Below are 23,160 nucleotides of genomic sequence, written 5' to 3'. Positions count from 1 at the left end.
AAATATAAGCACTGTAACTGCTTCCATTACGTTAAATTAATGTCACATTAATAAATGTCACACTTTTACAGTTCTTTTCTGATGTCATAAAAGCATTGACAAAGCTGTCTTGCCTCACAAATCACTAATAACTCTGGTTATAATGACAATGATTTTTTTATGTAATTACATAACTCTATTACATGTAACCAGCTACTTCATAGCACCTCATGTGTAGTAAATATATTGTACATATGTGGCATATAAAACCCTTTTTTTCTTTTTTTTTTTTTTCTTTTAGGAACCAGTGCCAGTGATGCGCATTTTCAAGCCTATCTCCTTGAGGGCTTGATGCGTTGGAATGATGACCGGATGGAAGATGCCATAAAAGGAGCGTCCTCCATCCGGTCATATGGCAGTGCCATGAGAGAGGTTGTGGACCAGCTTAGCCAGACAGTCTTTGGGAAGCCCTGGGATGAGCGCTATCGCCCCCCTCCAGGAGCATATACAGGCAAGACATTCATTAATTTGTTATTTTGTAATACTCTACTAAGTATCAATTTAGCCTTAAATGTACTAGACAAAATATTAAGACATTTTTTTTCCCCTTTTATTCTCGTAGGTGAATTGCTAGGAATAGAGTACCTTTACAGCCAGACTGGCAAAACACTGACTCCAGTGCTCCAGAACCCAGAGGATGAAGACAGGCTGGTGGAGGAAATTGATGACCAAGACCTGCAAGATGAGGGGTTTGAGGAAGAGATCACGGAGGACATCACAGTTCCAGTGCTGTACGAGAATAACCCCTGCCATGATCTCGCAAACAGCCCCTCATCTTTGCCTCAGCCTCAGTCCCCAGCATCACCGGCTGATGTATCAATGGCTGACGTGTCACTGGCTGAGCCATCCACATCAACTAGAGAAGGACACCAACTTGCCCCTGCCCCTTCAGTGTTGTCACAGCCATCTGACACTGGAAGCAGTTTCTCCGACGAGGCTCAGGTAAAACACTTTAAGGGCTTTATTAAATTTCAATCTCGTTTTATTCCACATATATTAACATTAATCTGAATTTACTAGGGAGCAGTCATTGGGCCCGATGGCATTGCTGGGTGGGACAAGGTCCAGGATATGGCTGGTTACCTGGTTGGTCTTCGTGAGGCTCCTTACCTCACTGACCTGCAGGTGACAGAGGCCATTCAGCTGTGGACAGCTCTCCATGACATAGACAAACAGCGGGTCAACTATCAGCCTCGACATCAGCCTCAGCTGACACATGGACGCTTTAAGGCACCAAAGCGGTCTGGAGTCACACCGGGTGTGGAGAGTGTAAAACGGTGTCTGATTGGACATCCCGGGGGACCAGCACAGTGGCCCAGCACCAGCCGCTTGGTTGAGGCCATTTGTACAAAGCTGTGTGCTTTACACAAGTCGCCGACCAAGAAGGCTGGAGTTTGCCGCCCCAGGTGGTCTAAAATCCTCTCGGATTACCACCTCATCCGAGAGCTGGTGCTTAACAATCGCAGGCTGATGGATGAAACAATGATCCAGCTGTTTGAGCTAAACCAGAAGACACTCATTCAGTGGTAAGCAAGGCACATTATTTTCTTCAAATTAACTGAATACTTTTTTAAACATATATATAATACATGTAATTTATTTTCAGGTTTCAACGGCAGCAGAAAAAACAGGAAATGAGTGTCCTCGCTCAGGGACTGACTCCACCTGACCCAATTGCTGTGGCTGATACGCAGCTTCCTCCACCGAGGGAAAAATTGGATGAAGCGGCATCGACCTCACGCCCAAAACATACATTTACCCTTCCGCCAAATTGAGAAGGACAGGCTCCTCTTCTGCGACCAGGTCGACGGCCTGCTGCTGCCACCACCATGGTGTGCCCCATTGCACCTGCTCCCACAGCATCAGGAGTTGTGCAGCCCATTTCAGCACCTGGGTCATTGTCACTAGTCCTTAACCCAGACATGACCGTGTCAATGGTGATTCCACCTTCTGGTGCTTCAACATCCGGTGCAGGCCCAGCTCCACCTGCTCCTGTGTCTGCTGCTCCTGTCTCCCGTTACACCCAGAGGAACAGGCGCCGGCGGGCCCAGGAGACGGAAAGCGGAGTCCATAAGAGGAAGTATGTGCGAGGGGTAACCTTTAACATGTGCAGCAAATGTGGGCAGCCCAAAACCAAAGAGTTTGGCCATAGCCGATATGGTAATGCCACATTTTGCTTGCGTGCCTCCAATGGAAAATCTTTAGATGACTGGTTGGCAGAACAGCGCCAGCAAAATACAAGCCAAACTCCACCTCCTCAATAAACAATTTGCTTTTTTCCTGTATATATTTTGTATATATTACTGTACATGGTTCCACCCAGTCTTTCATATTGTCCTATATATATATATATATATATATATATATATATATATATATATGTATATATGTGTGTTTGTGTCTGTGTACTCATTTCATTATTTGTGTGTTTTCATTTTAATATTTGTTTTTTTACATTTAAAGTGTCATTTAAATATTTGTGTATTCATTTTAATAAAACATTTTAAGTGTCATTGAAATATTTGTGTGTATTCATTTTAATAAAACATTTAAAGTGTCTTAAAGTAATCTAATAAATCATATCAATCAAATCATATCCCTCACAAAAAACACACATATTTGAAGAAACATTTTTATTCATTTTATTCAATCATAAACAACATGTAATATGCAATTGTTTTTAAATAATATACACAAAAAAAACATTTAATAAAACATTTGAAGTGTCTTAAAACAAATCTGATAAATCATGTCAATCAAATCATATCCCTCCATTTTTATTCATTTTATTAAATAATCAACAACATGTAATGTGCAATATTTAAAAATAATAATAATACACACAAAAAAATATAAATCAATATAATGATGTCATAGATAAATGAAGACGCAGGCGCAGTTGATCACACGCAGAACACGGGTTCGAATCCAGCCCGCGGAGGGTGACTTGTTTCAAATGTGACTAAAACTCCTTCATAACGCACAGGAATATAGCCCTAATAATGTTGCAGGGGAAATTTGTGGGCAAATTCTCGTTTTTCGCGTCTTTTTGGCTTGTGTGCGGGGGCGCAAAGATTGGGCCCCTTCTTTTGCACAGCAAGCGCTCTACCATTTGAGCTAATTCCCCTCGATGATGGAGAGAAGGTGTCCATCGCTCTCAAAGACAAAGACGAGGCGCGATCCCTAGCACGTGTGCAGGTGCTGCAGCGTGATTTCCAATGACCACAAAAAAACAGGCCGCATTTCCTCTGTGCTGGCAACTTTGCACTGGCTACCTTTTAATTGTAGATTTAATGAAAAAATTGCGCTTTGAATCCAGCGATCCGAGTTCAAATCTCGGTGGAACCTTTTTAGGTTCTTTGCGGAAGGGAGGGAAAAAACAGAGGTGATGCGCAACTGCTGACGTGGCGGTGAAATTGGCACTCTCAAACCGAGTCGGAATTGGGGAAACATGGGCTTAAAAAGCAAAGGCTTCATTTGCTCCTTGCTATCGTGCTTCTGGACTCAATGACTTAAATCCTTGCTATCGTGCTTCTGGACTCAATGACTTAAATCTCTGCTGCTCATGGGAAAAGTTGACACACGCCAAGGTTCCATGGTGTAATGGTTAGCACTCTGGGCTCTGAATCCAGCGATCCGAGTTCAAATCTCGGTGGGACCTGCTTTTGCCAGGAATGTGTGCAGTACCTCGTTCGAAAAAACTTTTTCGGCAGCACTGAGCCGCAAGAGCTCATCTAGGTAGTGCCCCTTGAAGGGGGGCGTAAAAAGGATGGACAGCACTGGAGAATGCAGGCATCGATCCCACTACCTCTCGCTTGCGCCTACTGCTTCCTACCGATTGAGCCAAAGTAAGCCCAAAGTAAGCCCATGTGAGCCAATCGTGTTTCTCTGCTGTGGCTTACTTTTGACCAATCACGTTCTCTCCTGTGGCTTACTTTTGACCAATTGTGTTTCTCTCCTGTGGCTTACTTTTGACCAATCGCCTTTCTCTCCTGTGGCTTACTTTTGACCAATCGCGTTTCTCTCCTGGCTCTGCTCCTGTGGCTTACTTTTGACCAATCGGCGACCGCTATTATTATAGTCATCTTTGCAATCTTTGCAACAGGTAAGTCTATTCTTCACGACTGTATAATCGATCATTATTTATTCATAAACAGTGTTTGTTTTTAGACAATTAAACATGCCAATAAAGCTAGCTAGCGTGTAATAGCACACGTTTTCTTCTCTACATGTGAACCTGCAACTTTACCATGATATACAGTAAAAAACATGCCACTACTGTCAAGATAATTAGCCGACCGCTAATTAAGCTATATCCTCCTTAAACCATTTTTTGTTGTTGTTAATTTAGTATTTTTTTGTGTCATTCATTACATTATTTTGAGCACAAGAAGATTTTTACTAAAACCTTTAAAAAAAAAAGTTTAATTCATATATGTTATACTATACTATGTTATACACCAGTATACATATTTATGTTATCTTTTTAAATACTATGTTATACATATTTAAAAAGACATGAATAGGCAAAAACAAGTGTTTTTTTGTTTCAACAAATGATTCTCAACTATGTTATAAAAGATATACCAAAACGATTTGATATACCATTTTAAGTTTTAGATCTGTTTGATGATCATATTATTATGAATTGTCATAAACGCCTTTATGTTATATTTGGTGTTTCTTAGTAATCTCTGCCACAAAAGCTAAACAAAACAAAACGATTTAAGCATGGCATGATACCAGCAAGATTGTACCAAGAAGTGTTATTTATTTTCTTATTAATAAGTTCATCACACTATTTACAATTTGTACACAAGGCAATTCAAAGTGATTCACAGTTGTATAAAAAACAATAATGCTTATGCTCATAATAATAATAATAATATTCATTAATTATTATAATATTATAATAATTAATTACATAAAAAACAAATGATGTAGTAAAATACTTTCAGTTGGAATATGACAGCTATGTAACGTTCTGTTTATGCCTGTGTCCTTTCAGATTATGTATGCATACCCGGTTTTACGAAGAACCTCTGAGGGTCTGAGGGAATCCTGGAGACCAGTTCCTGGTTCTGGCTCACTGCAAGATCCAGTTTGGGAAACACCAGGGTCAGAGGTTCCTGTGGCTGCTGGAGAACTCACTGGGGTATGCCTGCTATCTGGTCAGCAGCATTTTGGGGGAGGAGGAGAGGGACAACCCGCTGCCGGACAACAAAAACCTGTTCCTCAGATACACCTCGCAGATCAGGGAGGTAGGCAAGGCTGTAGAGGTGTATCAGAAAAAAACAGGCCATGCTGCAGGAGGCCCAGAGGACAGGAGACTCTGGATGTCTGATGGTGGAGTTTGGGGATTTTAAGGGTAGGTCAATGAAGGAGGTGTATGAGGACCCAAGCAAGGAGGCCCAGGCTCTCATCACCTACCTGAAGAAGGCAAAGGCCAGGCCTAACACCAATATGGCCCTTTTCAAAGCATACATGCTGAAGAGGCAGGCTCTAGCCCACGTGCCCACCACCACTGTGCCCACTGCATCTGTCCTCACTGCTGCTGTGCCCACTGCCACTGTGTCTGTTCCTCCTCCACCTACTGCCACTAAGAACAGGCCACTGCTGGCGACCAATGTGAAGGCCCTGTTGGCGCGGGGGAAGCATTTATTTGCTTCACAGCTGGCAAAAAAGATTTTGTCTCCAGCCAAACCCTGTAAGTGGGTAAGTTTTTTCTTTTTTCTCCAGCCACTGCAGGCTCGAGAGGCCCTGCTCCTGCCCGGCTCGTGCTACTGCCCCTGCTCCTGCCCCTTATCCTGCTCCTCCAGCATTGTGGACCCCTGGCCAGGTGTCCCAGTCGCCTGCAGAGCTTCCTGTCCACTGGAAAGAGCAACTCCCATCTTTCCAGCAAGGCCTTCAACCCCTGTCCCTCTGCACCAGGACCATCCTCACTGCAGCCACCCACAGGACTTTAGCGCCCTGCCCAGCCTCCTCTGCAGTCTCCTCCTCTGCGCCCTGCCCAGCCTCCTCTGCAGTCTCCTCCTCTGTGCCCTGCCCAGCCTCCTCTGCAGTCTCCTCCTCTGCGCCCTGCCCAGCCTCCTCTGCAGTCTCCTCCTCTGCGCCCTGCTCAGCCTCCTCTGCAGTCTCCTCCACAGCCTTCTGTCCAGCCAAGTGCTGCCTCTGCTCCTGCAACATCAACTGGGACCAGTGTTGTAGACCAGGCTCCTGTAAGTAAGCTTCTCATTATTCGTGTGCAGGTCCTGCAGCGTGATTTCCAATGACCACAAAAAAAGAGGCCGCATTTCCTCTGTGCTGGAAACTTTGCACCGGCTACCTTTTAATTGTAGATTTAATCAAAAAATTGCGCTTTAAGCCATGGAAGCTGAAATGTTTCCGGCCCGGCAGCAGCAAGGAGGATGTATGGTTCGGCTCGTTGGTCTAGGGGTATGATTCTCGCTTAGGGTGCGAGAGGTCCCGGGTTCAAATCCCGGACGAGCCCATTATTAGGCTTTGCTTTTAATCTCTTCAGCCTGATTAGGGCAACCAGGATATTTCGGAGAAATTGGGGATAAAATGTGCCAGAGAGAGGCCGGTTAGCTCAGTTGGTTAGAGCGTGGTGCTAATAACGCCAAGGTAGCGGGTTCAATCCCCGTACGGGCCACTCATTTTCTCTTTGGGACCTTCGCTCTGCTCTTCTCGAAAATTACGGGCGGTCTCCCAGACATCGCTGCTGGCTAAACCATACAAGTACCTGGCCGAAATAGCTCAGTTGGGAGAGTGTTAGACTGAAGATCTAAAGGTCCCTGGTTCAATCCCGGGTTTCGGCAGAGGAACCACGTTCGCCTCTTTTAGTCTACCTGATTCCACCTAGCCTCATCGCTATCTGCCTCTCATACCCCTTTTCCACCAACAAGAACCGGGTGCTGGTTCAGAGCCAGAGCCAAAGCTGGTTCAGAGTGGGTTCGACTGACGAGCTTAATAAGAACCGATTTGCCTTTCCACCGGCTAGAGAGCCACAACAGAGCCAGATCTTACGTCACTGTATACGTCTCATGTTGCCCAGCAACGCTAGTGCGGTAGCGCCAAACAGTACGCCAGGCTTGTTCGAAATGCATCGGCTTCTCGCAGATCGATCTCCACATGACATCAAAGCACTGCGATAGCGATCTAAAAGCACAAGGAGTCGTATGTTCTCCAAACACTCCCGCAGCTCCGATCGGTCCGCGCCGCTCCGATGCATCTCGAACAAGCCATCAACAATAACGGACGTTGCAATACTATGGATGCTCATGGGTTTACAAAATACATCGGAGTCCAACGCGTTTGTGCAGCTCGCCGTAACTTACATAGACGGATATTTATAATCGAGCTGCTATTAGCTCAACTAGCTGCTATTTAAAAACGGCGGTCACAAGTTTCTATTCGTCTTGTTGGTCACGGTAACCCCGCCCCCATTCCCTGACGCAAGTGGTTCTTACTTGGCTCTGTTCTAGACCAGCAATGATTTGGTGCTACTTAAGAACCACTTTTCCTGGTTCGGAGCTGGTGCTTTGCGTGTGGAAAACCAAAGAACCGAATTGAAACTAGGCTCTGGCTCCGAACCAGCACCAGCTCTGCCTTGGTGGAAAAGGGGTATCAGACAGCCAGCTAGCAGAGTGTGTTGGTTCCAGGGTGTAATGGTTAGCACTCTGGGCTTTGAATCCAGCGATCCGAGCTCAAATCTCGGTGGAACCTTTTTAGGTTCTTTGCGGAAGGGAGGGAAAAAACAGAGGTGATGCGCAACTGGTGACATGGCAGTGAAATTGACACTCTCAAACCGAGTCGGAATTGGGGAAACATGGGCTTAAAAAGCAAAAGCTTCATTTAGTCCTTGCTATCGTGCTTCTGGACTCAATGACTTAAATCTCTGCTGCTCATGGGAAAAGTTGACACACGCCAAGGTTCCATGGTGTAATGGTTAGCACTCTGGGCTCTGAATCCAGCGATCCGAGTTCAAATCTCGGTGGGACCTGCTTTTGCCAGGAATGTGTTCAGTACCTCGTTCGAAAAAACTTTTTCGGCAGCACTGAGCCGCAAGAGCTCATCTAGGTAGTGCCCCTTGAAGGGGGGCGTAAAAAGGATGGACAGCACTGGAGAATGCAGGCATCGATCCCATTACCTCTCGCATGCTAAGTGAGCGCTCTACCATTTTAACTAATTCCCCTCGATGAAGGAGAGGAGGTGTCCATCGCTCTCAAAGACAAAGACGAGGCGCGATCCCTAGCACGTGTGCAGGTGCTGCAGCGTGATTTCCAATGACCACAAAAAAACAGGCCGCATTTCCTCTGTGCTGGCAACTTTGCACTGGCTACCTTTTAATTGTAGATTTAATGAAAAAATTGCGCTTTGAATCCAGCGATCCGAGTTCAAATCTCGGTGGAACCTTTTTAGGTTCTTTGCGGAAGGGAGGGAAAAAACAGAGGTGATGCGCAACTGCTGACGTGGCGGTGAAATTGGCACTCTCAAACCGAGTCGGAATTGGGGAAACATGGGCTTAAAAAGCAAAGGCTTCATTTGCTCCTTGCTATCGTGCTTCTGGACTCAATGACTTAAATCCTTGCTATCGTGCTTCTGGACTCAATGACTTAAATCTCTGCTGCTCATGGGAAAAGTTGACACACGCCAAGGTTCCATGGTGTAATGGTTAGCACTCTGGGCTCTGAATCCAGCGATCCGAGTTCAAATCTCGGTGGGACCTGCTTTTGCCAGGAATGTGTTCAGTACCTCGTTCGAAAAAACTTTTTCGGCAGCACTGAGCCGCAAGAGCTCATCTAGGTAGTGCCCCTTGAAGGGGGGCGTAAAAAGGATGGACAGCACTGGAGAATGCAGGCATCGATCCCACTACCTCTCGCATGCTAAGTGAGCGCTCTACCATTTTAACTAATTCCCCTCGATGATGGAGAGGAGGTGTCCATCGCTCTCAAAGACAAAGACGAGGCGCGATCCCTAGCACGTGGGCAGGTGCTGCAGCGTGATTTCCAATGACCACAAAAAAACAGGCCGCATTTCCTCTGTGCTGGCAACTTTGCACTGGCTACCTTTTAATTGTGGATTTAATCAAAAAATTGCGCTTTGAATCCAGCGATCCGAGATCAAATCTCGGTGGAACCTTTTTAGGTTCTTTGCGGAAGGGAGGGAAAAAACAGAGGTGATGCGCAACTGCTGACTTGGCGGTGAAATTGGCACTCTCAAACCGAGTCGGAATTGGGGAAACATGGGCTTAAAAAGCAAAGGCTTCATTTGCTCCTTGCTATCGTGCTTCTGGACTCAATGACTTAAATCCTTGCTATCGTGCTTCTGGACTCAAAGACTTAAATCTCTTCTGCTCATGGGAAAAGTTGACACACGCCAAGGTTCCATGGTGTAATGGTTAGCACTCTGGGCTCTGAATCCAGCGATCCGAGTTCAAATCTCGGTGGGACCTGCTTTTGCCAGGAATGTGTGCAGTACCTCGTTCGAAAAAACTTTTTCGGCAGCACTGAGCCGCAAGAGCTCATCTAGGTAGTGCCCCTTGAAGGGGGGCGTAAAAAGGATGGACAGCACTGGAGAATGCAGGCATCGATCCCACTACCTCTCGCTTGCGCCTACTGCTTCCTACCGATTGAGCCAAAGTAAGCCCAAAGTAAGCCCACGTGAGCCAATCGTGTTTCTCTGCTGTGGCTTACTTTTGACCAATCACGTTCTCTCCTGTGGCTTACTTTTGACCAATCGTGTTTCTCTCCTGTGGCTTACTTTTGACCAATCGCCTTTCTCTCTTGTGGCTTACTTTTGACCAATCGGCGACCGCTATTATTATCGTCATCTTTGCAATCTTTGCAACAGGTAAGTCTATTCTTCACGACTGTATAATCGATCATTATTTATTCATAAACAGTGTTTGTTTTTAGACAATTAAACATGCCAATAAAGCTAGCTAGCGTGTAATAGCACACGTTTTCTTCTGTACATGAGAACCTGCAACTTTACCGTGATATACAGTAAAAAACATGCCACTACTGTCAAGATAATTAGCCGACCGCTAATTAAGCTATATCCTCCTTAAACCATTTTTTTGTTGTTGTTAATTTAGTATTTTTTTGTGTCATTCATTACATTATTTTGAGCACAAGAAGATTTTTACTAAAACCTTTAAAAAAAAAAGTTTAATTCATATATGTTATACTATACTATGTTATACACCAGTATACATATTTATGTTATCTTTTTAAATACTATGTTATACATATTTAAAAAGACATGAATAGGCAAAAACAACTGTTTTTTTGTTTCAACAAATGATTCTCAACTATGTTATAAAAGATATACCAAAACGATTTGATATACCATTTTAAGTTTTAGATCTGTTTGATGATCATATTATTATGAATTATCATAAACGCCTTTATGTTATATTTGGTGTTTCTTAGTAATCTCTGCCACAAAAGCTAAACAAAACAAAACGATTTAAGCATGGCATGATACCAGCAAGATTGTACCAAGAAGTGTTATTTATTTTCTTATTAATAAGTTCATCACACTATTTACAATTTGTACACAAGGCAATTCAAAGTGATTCACAGTTGTATAAAAAACAATAATGCTTATGCTCATAATAATAATAATAATATTCATTAATTATTATAATATTATAATAATTAATTACATAAAAAACAAATGCTGTAGGAAAATACTTTCAGTTGGAATATGACAGCTATGTAACGTTCTGTTTATGCCTGTGTCCTTTCAGATTATGTATGCATACCCGGTTTTACGAAGAACCTCTGAGGGTCGACTCCTTATGGGGCCAACTGAGGAGGCCAATAGGAGGAAGATCGTGTTGGCAGAGAGGGCCAGGTGTAAGGAGGAGGTCCTGGCTGAGGCCACTGCCTTTTTGAGGCAGAATGGAGGGAATCCTGGAGACCAGTTCCTGGTTCTGGCTCACTGCAAGATCCAGTTTGGGAAACACCAGGGTCAGAGGTTCCTGTGGGTGCTGGAGAACTCACTGGGGTATGCCTGCTATCTGGTCAGCAGCATTTTGGGGGAGGAGGAGAGGGACAACCCGCTGTCGGACAACAAACACCTGTTCCTCAGATACACCTCGCAGATCAGGGAGGTAGGCGAGGCTGTAGAGGTGTATCAGAAAAAAACAGGCCATGCTGCAGGAGGCCCAGAGGACAGGAGACTCTGGATGTCTGATGGTGGAGTTTGGGGATTTTAAGGGTAGGTCAATGAAGGAGGTGTATGAGGACCCAAGCAAGGGGGCCCAGGCTCTCATCACCTACCTGAAGAAGGCAAAGGCCAGGCCTAACACCAATATGGCCCTTTTCAAAGCATACGTGCTGAAGAGGCAGGCTCTAGCCCACGTGCCCACCACCACTGTGCCCACTGCATCTGTCCTCACTGCAGCTGTGCCCACTGCCACTGTGTCTGTTCCTCCTCCACCTACTGCCACTAAGAACAGGCCACTGCTGGTGACCAATGTGAAGGCCCTGTTGGCGCGCGGGAAGCATTTATTTGCTTCACAGCTGGCACAAAAGATTTTGTCTCCAGCCAAACCCTGTAAGTGGGTAAGTTTTTTCTTTTTTCTCCAGCCACTGCAGGCTCGAGAGGCCCTGCTCCTGCCCCGGCTCGTGCTACTGTCCCTGCTCCTGCCCCTTATCCTGGTCCTCCAGCATTGTGGACCCCTGGCCAGGTGTACCAGTCGCCTGCAGAGCTTCCTGTCCACTGGAAAGAGCAACTCCCATCTTTCCAGCAAGGCCTTCAACCCCTGTCCCTCTGCACCAGGACCATCCTCACTACAGCCACCCACAGGACTGCAGCGCCCTGCCCAGCCTCCTCTGCAGTCTCCTCCTCTGCGCCCTGCCCAGCCTCCTCTGCAGTCACCTCCTCTGCGCCCTGCCCAGCCTCCTCTGCAGTCTCCTCCTCTGCGCCCTGCCCAGCCTCCTCTGCAGTCTCCTCCTCTGCGCCCTGCTCAGCCTCCTCTGCAGTCACCTCCTCTGCGCCCTGCCCAACCTCCTCTGCAGTCTCCTCCTCTGCGCCCTGCCCAGCCTCCTCTGCAGTCTCCTCCTCTGCGCCCTGCTCAGCCTCCTCTGCAGTCTCCTCCACAGCCTTCTGTCCAGCCAAGTGCTGCCTCTGCTCCTGCAACATCAACTGGGTCCAGTGTTGCAGACCAGGCTCCTTTAAGTAAGCTTCTCATTATTCGTGTGCAGGTCCTGCAGCGTGATTTCCAATGACCACAAAAAAAGAGGCCGCATTTCCTCTGTGCTGGAAACTTTGCACCGGCTACCTTTTAATTGTAGATTTAATCAAAAAATTGCGCTTTAAGCCATGGAAGTTGAAATGTTTGCGGCCCGGCAGCAGCAGGGAGGATGAATGTTTCGGCTCGTTGGTCTAGGGGAATGATTCTCGCTTAGGGTGCGAGAGGTCCCGGGTTCAAATCCTGAACGAGCCCATTATTAGGCTTTGCTTTTAATCTCTTCAGCCTGATTAGGGCATCCAGGATATTTCTGACAAATTGGGGATAAAATGTGCCAGAGAGAGGCCGGTTAGCTCAGTTGGTTAGAGCGTGGTGCTAATAACGCCAAGGTCACGGGTTCGATCCCCGTACGGGCCAATCATTTTCTCTCTGGGACCTTCGCTCTACTCTTCTCGAAAATGACGGGCGGTCTCCCAGAGATTCCTGCTGGCTAAACCATACAAGTATCAGGCAGAAATAGCTCAGTTGGGAGAGCGTTAGACTGAAGCTCTAAAGGTCCCTGGTTCAATCCCGGGTTTCGGCAGAGGAACCACGTCCGCCTCTTTTAGTCTACCTGATTCCACCTAGCCTCATCGCTATCTGCCTCTCAGACAGCCAGCTAGCAGAGTGTGTTGGTTCCATGCTGTAATGGTTAGCACTCTGGGCTTTGAATCCAGCAATCCGAGTTCAAATCTCGGTGGAACCTTTTTAGGTTCTTTGCGGAAGGGAGGGAAAAAACAGAGGTGATGCGCAACTGCTGACGTGGCTGTGAAATTGGCACTCTCAAACCGAGTCGGAATTGGGGAAACATGGGCTTAAAAAGCAAAGGCTTCATTTGCTCCTTGCTATCGTGCTTCTGGACTCAATGACTTAAATCCTTGCTATCGTGCTTCTGGACTCAATGACTTAAATCTCTGCTGCTCATGGGAAAAGTTGACAAATGCCAAGGTTCCATGGTGTAATGGTTAGCACTCTGGGCTCTGAATCCAGCGATCCAAGTTCAAATCTCGGTGGGACCTGCTTTTGCCAGGAATGTGTGCAGTACCTCGTTCGAAAAAACTTTTTCGGCAGCACTGAGCCGCAAGAGCTCATCTAGGTAGTGCCCCTTGAAGGGGGGCGTAAAAAGGATGGACAGCACTGGAGAATGCAGGCATCGATCCCACTACCTCTCGCTTGCGCCTACTGCTTCCTACCAATTGAGCCAAAGTAAGCCCACGTGAGCCAATCGTGTTTCTCTGCTGTGGCTTACTTTTGACCAATCACGTTCTCTCCTGTGGCTTACTTTTGACCAATCGTGTTTCTCTCCTGTGGCTTACTTTTGACCAATCGCCTTTCTCTCCTGTGGCTTACTTTTGACCAATCGCGTTTCTCTCCTGGCTCTGCTCCTGTGGCTTACTTTTGACCAATCGGCGACCGCTATTATTATCGTCATCTTTGCAATCTTTGCAACAGGTAAGTCTATTCTTCACGACTGTATAATCGATCATTATTTATTCATAAACAGTGTTTGTTTTTAGACAATTAAACATGCCAATAAAGCTAGCTAGCGTGTAATAGCACACGTTTTCTTCTGTACATGAGAACCTGCAACTTTACCATGATATACAGTAAAAAACATGCCACTACTGTCAAGATAATTAGCCGACCGCTAATTAAGCGGTCGGCTTAATGTTATTTGTTTTCTTATTAATAAGTTCATCACACTATTTACAATTTGTACACAAGGCAATTCAAAGTGATTCACAGTTGTATAAAAAACAATAATGCTTATGCTCATAATAATAATAATCATTAATTATTATAATATTATAATAATTAATTATATAAAAAACAAATGCTGTAGTAAAATACTTTCAGTTGGAATATGACAACTATGTAACGTTCTGTTTATGCCTGTGTCCTTTCAGATTATGTATGCATACCCGGTTTTACGAAGAACCTCTGAGGGTCGACTCCTTATGGGGCCAACTGAGGAGGCCAATAGGAGGAAGATCCAGGTGTAAGGAGGAGGTCCTGGCTGAGGCCACTGCCTTTTTGAGGCAGAATGGAGGGAATCCTGGAGACCAGTTCCTGGTTCTGGCTCACTGCAAGATCCAGTTTGGGAAACACCAGGGTCAGGGGTTCCTGTGGCTGCTGGAGAACTCACTGGGGTATGCCTGCTATCTTGTCAGCAGCATTTTGGGGGAGGAGGAGAGGGACAACCCGCTGTCGGACAACAAAAACCTGTTCCTCAGATACACCTTGCAGATCAGGGAGGTAGGCGAGGCTGTAGAGGTGTATCAGAAAAAAACAGGCCATGCTGCAGGAGGCCCAGAGGACAGGAGACTCTGGATGTCTGATGGTGGAGTTTGGGGATTTTAAGGGTAGGTCAATAAAGGAGGTGTATGAGGACCCAAGCAAGGAGGCCCAGGCTTTCATCACCTACCTGAAGAAGGCAAAGGCCAGGCCTAACACCAATATGGCCCTTTTCAAAGCATACGTGCTGAAGAGGCAGGCTCTAGCCCACGTGCCCACCACCACTGTGCCCACTGCATCTGTCCTCACTGCTGCTGTGCCCACTGCCACTGTGTCTGTTCCTCCTCCACCTACTGCCACTAAGAACAGGCCACTGCTGGCGACCAATGTGAAGGCCCTGTTGGCGCGGGGGAAGCATTTATTTGCTTCACAGCTGGCACAAAAGATTTTGTCTCCAGCCAAACCCTTTAAGTGATTTGCAAGCTTTAAAATCATTACAGTATATATTATGCAGTATATATGTCTAACGAAAATACGTGTTCAACAGCTGCAGGACCACGTGTACATCCTGCGTCTGAGTCCGCAGCCCGGAGACAGCTCTTTACATGTGGTGAGTATCACTTAACGCATACAAGTGTGTTGGTGACATGTGCTTAGTGTTTTATGTTATTTTACAGACTCTGCTGCTACGGATTTTTTTGAGGATTAAGATGACCTGGAGATGGCAACTGTAGCCTCGCAAGCTGAGGAACAACTTCCTCAAGGTATGTAAATCTTAAACAATATTTTACAAACAATTACAAATAAAACAAAACAGTATTTTTTAAATGACATATTATTTTATTTCACAACACAGAGGAATGGCACTTCTCAGGTGTCAATCTACATTCACTCTTTGAGTGAACATCCTCAAAGGAAAAAAGATAATTTAAAGGTGTATGTAAAAGGTTTTTTTTTTTTTTTATCGTAATCACTGACTAAAGCTCATTCTTGTCATCTCACACTTCCCCCACTCCCCTTGGAATAAGTGGCTGTTGTAGTGTTTGGTCTGCTTCGCTTCACACTTGGCTGATCCCATCTTTTTTTCTTCTTGTATTTCTTCTAATGGTGCTTGGATGAAAAACAGGATGATTTTCACAGCTTTCTTCCATCTTTTCATCATCATGTCATCTCTCTACTAATCCTACATGCTTTGCAGTAAACCTTGTAATCGCAGTAGCTGTCCATTCGTGTGCAGGTGCTGCAGCGTGATTTCCAATGACCACAAAAAAAGAGGCCGCATTTCCTCTGTGCTGGAAACTTTGCACTGGCTACCTTTTAATTGTAGATTTAATCAAAAAATTGCGCTTTAAGCCATGCAAGCTGAAATGTTTGCGGCCCGGCAGCAGCAGGGAGGATGTATGTGTCGGCTAATTGGTATAGGGGTATGATTCTCGCTTAGGGTGCGAGAGGTCCCGGGTTCAAATCCTGGACGAGCCCATTATTAGGCTTTGCTTTTAATCTCTTCAGCCTGATTAGGGCAACCAGGATATTTATATCCCGGGTTTCGGCAGAGGAACCACGTCCGCCTCTTTTAGTCTACCTGATTCCACCTAGCCTCATCGCTATCTACCTCTCAGACAGCCAGCTAACAGGAAGTGTTGGTTCCATGGTGTAATGGTTAGCACTTTGGGCTTTGAATCCAGCGATCCAAGTTCCAATCTCGGTAGAAACTTTTTAGGTTCTTTGCGGAAGGGTGGGAAAAAGCAGAGGTGATGCGCAACTGCTGACGTGGCAGTGAAATTGGCAATCTCAAACAGAGTCGGAATTGGGGAAACATGGGCTTAAAAAGCAAAGGCGTCATTTGCTCCTTGCTATCGTGCTTTTGGACTCAATGACTTAAATCTCTGCTGCTCATGGGAAAAGTTGACACACGCCAAGGTTCCATGGTGTAATGGTTTGCACTCTTGGCTCTGAATCCAGCGATCCGAGTTCAAACCTCGGTGGGACCTGCTTTTGCCAGGAATGTGTGCAGTACCTCGTTCGAAAAAACTTTTTCGGCAGCACTGAGCCGCAAGAGCTCATCTAGGTAGTGCCCCTTGAAAGGGGGCGTAAAAAGGATGGACAGCACTGGAGAATGCAGGCATCGATCCCGCTACCTCTCGCATGCTAAGCGAGCGCTCTACCATTTGAGCTAATTCCCCTCGATGATGGACAAGAGGTGTCCATCGCTCTCAAAGAAAAAGACGAGGCGCGATCCCTAGCACGTGTGCAGGTGCTGCAGCGTGATTTCCAATGACCACAAAAAAAGAGGCCGCATTTCCTCTGTGCTGGAAACTTTGCACTGGCTACCTTTTAATTGTAGATTTAATTAAAATATTGCGCTTTAAGCCATGCAAGCTGAAATGTTTTCGGCCCGGCAGCAGCAGGCAGGACTATGTTTAGGCTCGTTGGTCTAGGGGTATGATTCTCGCTTAGGGTGCGAGAGGTCCCGGGTTCAAATCCTGGACGAGCCCATTATCAGGCTTTGCTTTTAATCTCTTCAGCCTGATTAGGGCAACCAGGATATTTGTGATAAATTGGGGATAAAATGAGCCAGAGAGAGGCCGGTTAGCTCAGTTGGTTAGAGCGTGGTGCTAATAGTGCCAAGGTCAAGGGTTCGATCCCTGTACGGGCAACTCAATTTCTCTCTGGGACCTTCGCTCTGCTCTTCTCGAAAATGACTGGCGGTCTCCCAGACATTCCTGCTGGCTAAACCACACAAGTACCTGGCTGAAATAGCTCAGTTGGGAGAGCGTTAGACTGAAGATCTAAAAAAACCCTGGTTCAATCCTGGGTTTCGGCAGAGGAACCACGTCCATCTCTCTTAGTCGAGGCGGTCCATTGACCAAACGCTAGCTCTTATCTACCTGATTCCACCTAGCCTCATCGCTATCTGTGTCTCAGCCAGCTATCAGGGTGTGTTTGTTCCATGGTGTAATGGTTAGCACTCTGGGCTTTGAATCCAGCGATCTGAGTTCAAATCTCGGTGGGACCTGCATTTGCCAGGAATGTGTGCAGTACCTCGTTAGAAAAAACATTTTCGGCAGCACTGAGCCGCAAGAGCTCATCTAGGTAGTGCCCCTTGAAGGGGGGCGTAAAAAGGATGGACAGCACTGGAGAATGCAGGCATCGATCCCGCTACCTCTCGCTTGCTTTTGCTGCTTCCTACCGATTGAGCCAAAGTAAGCCCACGTGAGCCAATCGCGTTTCTCTGCTGTGGCTTACTTTTGACCAATCGCGTTTCTCTCCTGTGGCTTACTTTTGACCAATCGCATTTCTCTCCTGTGGCTTACTTTTGACCAATCGCGTTTCTCTCCTGTGGCTTACTTTTGACCAATCGCGTTTCTCTCACATGGCTTACTTTGGACCAATCGTGTTTCTCTTCTGTGACGTACTTTTGACCAATCAGCGGCTCCTATTATTGTCATCTTTGCAACAGGTAAGGCTATTCTTCATTACTGTATAATCGTTTAATATTTATTCATATACATTGTGTATTTTTGGAAAATTAGACATGCCAATATAGCTAGCTAGCGTGTATATATACAGGTTTACTTCAGTACCTGTGAACCTGTAACTTTTCCCATGATAAAATACAGAAAAGAAAACATGTAGCTACTGTTAAGTTAATTAGCCGGCCGCTAATTAAGCTATATCCTCCTGATACCAAAAAAAGTTTAGTTAATAATTTAGTATTTTGTTTGTCATTACATTGTTTAGAGCATAAGAAAGTTTTTTGCAAAAACGTTTTTTTTTTTTTAAATAATGTTCATATAGGTTATACTATGTCTTCTGTATAGGACACTACTATGACTCATTTTTTATTATTATTTTATTTAAAAAGACGTGATCTAAAAAAAAAACATTGTTTTTGCCTATTCATGTCTTTAAATAAAATAATAATAAAAAATGAGTCCTAGTGTCCTCTACAGAAGACATAGTATAACCTATATGAACATTATTTAAAAAAAAAACGTTTTTGCAAAAAACTTTCTTATGCTCTAAACAATGTAATGACACACATAATACTAAATTAACTAAACTTTTTTGGTCTCAGGAGGATATAGCTTAATTATATCAGTGTTTTATATCCCTAAATTGTTTAGGTTTCAGGATTTTATATACCAAACTTTGTATGAAGATGATTCCCAACTATGTTATAAAAGATAACAGAATGATTTGATATAGACTTCCATTTTGCTTTATGCAATATGTGTGTAAAATGGCCATAAGCGGGTTTTCCCATTTTATACAATGTATCTATGTATCTAATTTGCATATTAATGTATTCTTGGGGCAACATGTAATGAAAAAAGAAGTGTAATAATGGGAGTTAGTAGTAATTGCCAAGATTTTCATAATAATATCTAATATTTCATATAATTTCTTTCCATATTGTCACCCAAAATGCCTGATAAACATGATTTAAGTCCTGCTGTGTAGTTTGCTAAATTATTGTAACACACTTAACATACAGGTATCTTTTAGATTGACAGAGGTAATAGTCTCTTTCTGATTTTCATTTCAGAAAATGTACGCATACCCCGTTTTTCGTCGCCAGTCAGCAACATCAAACCGTCTCCTCATGGCGCCAGGCGGAGGCGAAGGCGGAGGCGAAGCAACTTTAAAATGTGGTGTCTGGAAGGGCCAAATCGAAGGAGGAGGTGCTGGCAGAGGCAAGTACTTTTGTCTGCACAAACGGTGGAGATCCCAGTGACCAGTTTTTAGTACTGGCTCACTGCAAACTTCAGTTTGGGAAGTACCAGGGTCAGAGATTTAGATGGCTCCTGGAAAACTCTCTGGGGTACGCAGTGTATTTGGTGCTCAGCATTTCCAGTGAGAAAGCGCAGACAACCCCCCTGTCAGAAAATAAACAACTGTTCCTACAGTACACTTCTCATATTAGAGAGATGGCAGAAGAAGTAGAGAAGTATAAGAGGAAGCAGGAAATGCAAGCAGAAGCCCGGGCAACTGGAGACCAGGGCTGCTTGATGGTGGAGTTTGGTGACTTTCAGGGCCGGTCCATGAAGGATGTTTATGAAGACCAGAGCAATGAGGCCGAATCCCTCATCAGGTACTTGGTTAAGGCAGATGCCAGGCCCAACACTAACATGGCCATTTTCAAAGCGTATGTCCTGAAAAGACGGGCTTCTGATATGGGCACCAGTGTACATCAGCCTGCACGTCCACCTGCAGCCTCCAGTACCTCTGCACGTCCACCTGCAACCTCTAGTGCCTCTGCACGTCCACCTACAGCCATCCAAACTGGTTTACAGCTGACCGCCACTGTGAAAGCACTGTTGGCGCGTGGCAAACACCTTCACAGCTGGCAAAAAAAATAATGTCACCCTGTGAGTAGGAGTGTAAATATAGAATTTTCCCTACAGCAGCTCTACATGTATTCATTTATCGTCATGGCAAACTTGTCCACTTGTTGTTTCCAGATCCATTACTGCAGTCCACTTTACCTCCTCCGGCAGCAGAACCCCCAGCCAAACATTTGGTCCGAAAGCAGCTTTTCGCTACTGGTAAGTAAGCAACATCTTACATATGTTTGTCTCCATGTATTGATCACAGTAATAGTTTTAACATTTGTGCTCCAGGCACTTCCATTCCCACTGCTGAAGATGATGATGAGGAGCTGGTATTTGCTGCATCACAATGTGAAGCACAGCTAAATACAGGTGTGGCATATGACACAAATGCAAATATTATAAGAATGTTTTGTGGAAACCCACTGAGAATCATTATTTTTGAAAATAAATAAACATTTTTAAATATTTTTTGTTTACAATACAGAATTATGTGACATCATGCCTCAAGCGGGAGGCATTCTTTGAGTGCACTTCTTCCAAACCTTAAGGATGTCCAAAGGTGTCAGTGTATTTATTTGCATTTCCGAACTTACCTGTTGCTAAACAATCACTGGATAACTTTTTCACACCGCTTGCTCTTCTCACTCACTCAACCTGAGCAGACAGGATGGTGGAAATTCATTGTTCTAATAATTAGAGGAACAGTTTTTCCTTATTGTGTCTGTGTGCATGCTTCATGTCTGTGGGCATCATACTTTTTTTTACTGAATTCATCACGACTCATTTTCCTTCTTTCATTCCATCTAATCCTCATTCTCAAAGAGCTATATTGATCCCATATTCCTTACATCAATAAAGTGTACACTGTGTTCTTTGCTTCTTGACACTAATACCATTTTCTTCACTGTTATTCCTAAATATAATCATAATTATTATTAATACTTGTTCAAAAGTACTGCTTCGCCGGCTGTTTGTGGACTGCATTTATGGCATATTACTATCAAATAACAGTCATCCTTATATTGTTTATGTTACTGTTCACTCAGAGGCCTGTGCCGGTCCGTCTCCATCAGCGGAAACAGCACAGACACCAGCTCTTCCTCATCATCAGCCACCAGCTGAGCTTCCTAGTCACTGGAAAGATCATCTTCCACCTTTCCAGCATGAGTGGATCCGGAACACACTGTTTAAGGCCAACATGCGAACCGGAAAGCCAGAAATAGTGTCCCAGCTGAAGCTTTGGTGGTATCCTCCTCAGCCCCCTTTAATAAACACCCAGCCACCCGCCTCACCTGACCTCTTCTTCTGTCGGCCCATTTTCTTATGGATGCCGCTAAAGATGTGGTTGTTTCCTCTTGTCTGGGTTCGCCCAGACTGTGGTAAGCACAGACTTACAGCGGCAGGACTTTACCGTACCGTGCGCAAGGTCTTGGACATTGATGGGTGGTATGACCTTGCCATTGAGTATCTGGAGTGCAAACGCTACAAAAAGAAGTATCCAGCTTGGAACGAGGACATCTTAGGACAGCTGGATATGGGCCACCGCAGTCAGTTTCCAGCTTTGCTGAAATACAGGTAATTCATAATGACAATCATTCATTATTAGGCGCTTTTATTTGTGTTATTTTTTCCAACCAAAGCATTTGCATGATTATACTGTTGTTTCTTTAGATACTCATGTGACAACCGGGTGGTGAGGATGATGAGGGAGAGGACACTGGGCAACAGTGTGACTCAGCTCTACAAGAAGCTGATGGAACAACACAGTGAGGCATGGACACAGCGTGTCCTGAAGTACCTGACTGCCTGTGAACCATTCACAAGGTCCTCCCTTGTGCAGCCTCCTGTGTTTGCTGAGCCTCCCCTTTTACCTGCCCTTCCTAAACCTAAGTGGCTGTTAGCTGTGTACGCCAGGGATGTTCTGGGGCGACTGGACGAGGTCAAGGCCAAAATAACATCTGTATTTGGCTGTGTTCTCAAGATGGACTCCACAAAAAAGGTATCACAGCCCTGTTTATATCCAGAAATTGTCCAGATATGGATATGTGTGTGTGTACATAATGAACAGTTATGATTTTTTTTTTTTTTTTTTTTTTTTTTTTTAAATCTTTTTTTTGTTCAATAGGTCACAAAAAAACTTGCCGGTGCTGCTTCAGGAACAGCTGCCTGGTGCACAAATGTTGGTAACGAACACGGCCAAGTCCTTGTCTCTGTCCTAACAGCCGCCGAGGGACATGCACTGGACCCCATGGCAGCTGGCCTAATGAAACGCTACCGAGAGGCAGGAGAGGCATCCCCAAAGGTGATGTACGTGGACAGAGATTGCTGCAGTCAGCACGGCCAGTCTCAGGTGAAGGCCATGTTTTCGGAGTGGGATGAGCTTGAAGTGCGCCTGGACATCTGGCATTTCATGCGGCGATTTGCTGCAGGTGTCACGACAGAGGCTCATCCGCTCTATGGGATCTTCATGGCACGTCTATCCATGTCCATATTCCAGTGGGATTCAGAGGATGTGGCTGCTCTTCGCCGTGCAAAGGAGGGTGAGCTGGCAGCAAAGAAGACTGGCTACATCTCAGAAAAGGCGGTCAGTGCTCGCATTAACCGGAGGGAGTTGGCACTGCACCGCCGGAGGAGGACCAGGGGGGAGGAGGAGACCACCATATTGATTGGGTCACTGATTGATCAGTTTGACAGTGCGGACGGGAAGGATACTCTGGGAGTTCCACTTCTGAACCATGAACGTATCCAGCAGATATGGAAAGAACAGCGGAAGCATGTACAGTGTATCCAAGACCCAGAGCACTTTCCGCTCTACATAAAGAAGTGGACACTGAAGAAAGGCGGTGTGGAGCTGTGCTGCTACAGGTGTGCTCGAGGCTCTACCTCCTTGGTGTCATTCCACCTCCACCTGAACCATTTTATTCCAGGTATTACATACATATGGATTAGTAATTTTTCTGTAAAAAAATATAAGCACTGTAACTGCTTCCATTACGTTAAATTAATGTCACATTAATAAATGTCACACTTTTACAGTTCTTTTCTGATGTCATAAAAGCATTAACAAAGCTGTCTTGCCTCACAAATCACTAATAACTCTGGTTATAATGACAATATTTTTTTATGTAATTACATAACTCTATTACATGTAACCAGCTACTTCATAGCACCTCATGTGTAGTAAATATATTGTACATATGTGACATATAAAACCCTTTTTTTTTTTTTTTTTTTACTTTTAGGAACCAGTGCCAGTGATGCGCATTTTCAAGCCTATCTCCTTGAGGGCTTGATGCGTTGGAATGA

At 45.0% G+C, this 23,160-nt stretch overlaps 11 non-coding genes across 11 annotated transcripts; all 11 read left to right on the top strand.

Moving 5' to 3' along the window:
* The first annotated feature begins 3,628 nt into the window (after positions 1-3,628).
* trnaq-cug (transfer RNA glutamine (anticodon CUG)) lies at positions 3,629-3,700 on the top strand. Its single transcript has one exon. It is a non-coding gene; the product is annotated as a tRNA-Gln (tRNA).
* Positions 3,701-6,457: 2,757 nt separating this feature from the next.
* Positions 6,458-6,529, top strand: trnap-agg (transfer RNA proline (anticodon AGG)). Its single transcript has one exon. It is a non-coding gene; the product is annotated as a tRNA-Pro (tRNA).
* An 88-nt stretch (positions 6,530-6,617) lies between these two features.
* Positions 6,618-6,691, top strand: trnai-aau (transfer RNA isoleucine (anticodon AAU)). Its single transcript has one exon. It is a non-coding gene; the product is annotated as a tRNA-Ile (tRNA).
* A 93-nt stretch (positions 6,692-6,784) lies between these two features.
* Positions 6,785-6,857, top strand: trnaf-gaa (transfer RNA phenylalanine (anticodon GAA)). Its single transcript has one exon. It is a non-coding gene; the product is annotated as a tRNA-Phe (tRNA).
* A 1,112-nt stretch (positions 6,858-7,969) lies between these two features.
* On the top strand, positions 7,970-8,041 carry trnaq-cug (transfer RNA glutamine (anticodon CUG)). Its single transcript has one exon. It is a non-coding gene; the product is annotated as a tRNA-Gln (tRNA).
* Positions 8,042-8,695: 654 nt separating this feature from the next.
* Positions 8,696-8,767, top strand: trnaq-cug (transfer RNA glutamine (anticodon CUG)). Its single transcript has one exon. It is a non-coding gene; the product is annotated as a tRNA-Gln (tRNA).
* Positions 8,768-9,421: 654 nt separating this feature from the next.
* Positions 9,422-9,493, top strand: trnaq-cug (transfer RNA glutamine (anticodon CUG)). Its single transcript has one exon. It is a non-coding gene; the product is annotated as a tRNA-Gln (tRNA).
* A 3,094-nt stretch (positions 9,494-12,587) lies between these two features.
* On the top strand, positions 12,588-12,661 carry trnai-aau (transfer RNA isoleucine (anticodon AAU)). Its single transcript has one exon. It is a non-coding gene; the product is annotated as a tRNA-Ile (tRNA).
* A 93-nt stretch (positions 12,662-12,754) lies between these two features.
* trnaf-gaa (transfer RNA phenylalanine (anticodon GAA)) lies at positions 12,755-12,827 on the top strand. The gene has a single exon. It is a non-coding gene; the product is annotated as a tRNA-Phe (tRNA).
* A 403-nt stretch (positions 12,828-13,230) lies between these two features.
* Positions 13,231-13,302, top strand: trnaq-cug (transfer RNA glutamine (anticodon CUG)). The gene has a single exon. It is a non-coding gene; the product is annotated as a tRNA-Gln (tRNA).
* A 3,639-nt stretch (positions 13,303-16,941) lies between these two features.
* trnap-agg (transfer RNA proline (anticodon AGG)) lies at positions 16,942-17,013 on the top strand. The gene has a single exon. It is a non-coding gene; the product is annotated as a tRNA-Pro (tRNA).
* Positions 17,014-23,160: the final 6,147 nt, after the last annotated feature.

This window comes from Siphateles boraxobius, unplaced genomic scaffold, assembly GCF_051911475.1.
Source record: "Siphateles boraxobius isolate OS27281-9 unplaced genomic scaffold, OSU_SipBor_1 61, whole genome shotgun sequence".
Taxonomy (NCBI): Eukaryota; Metazoa; Chordata; class Actinopteri; order Cypriniformes; family Leuciscidae; genus Siphateles; species Siphateles boraxobius.
Note: the sequence above shows the minus strand (reverse complement) of the source record. Positions and strands in the feature narration are given on the sequence as shown.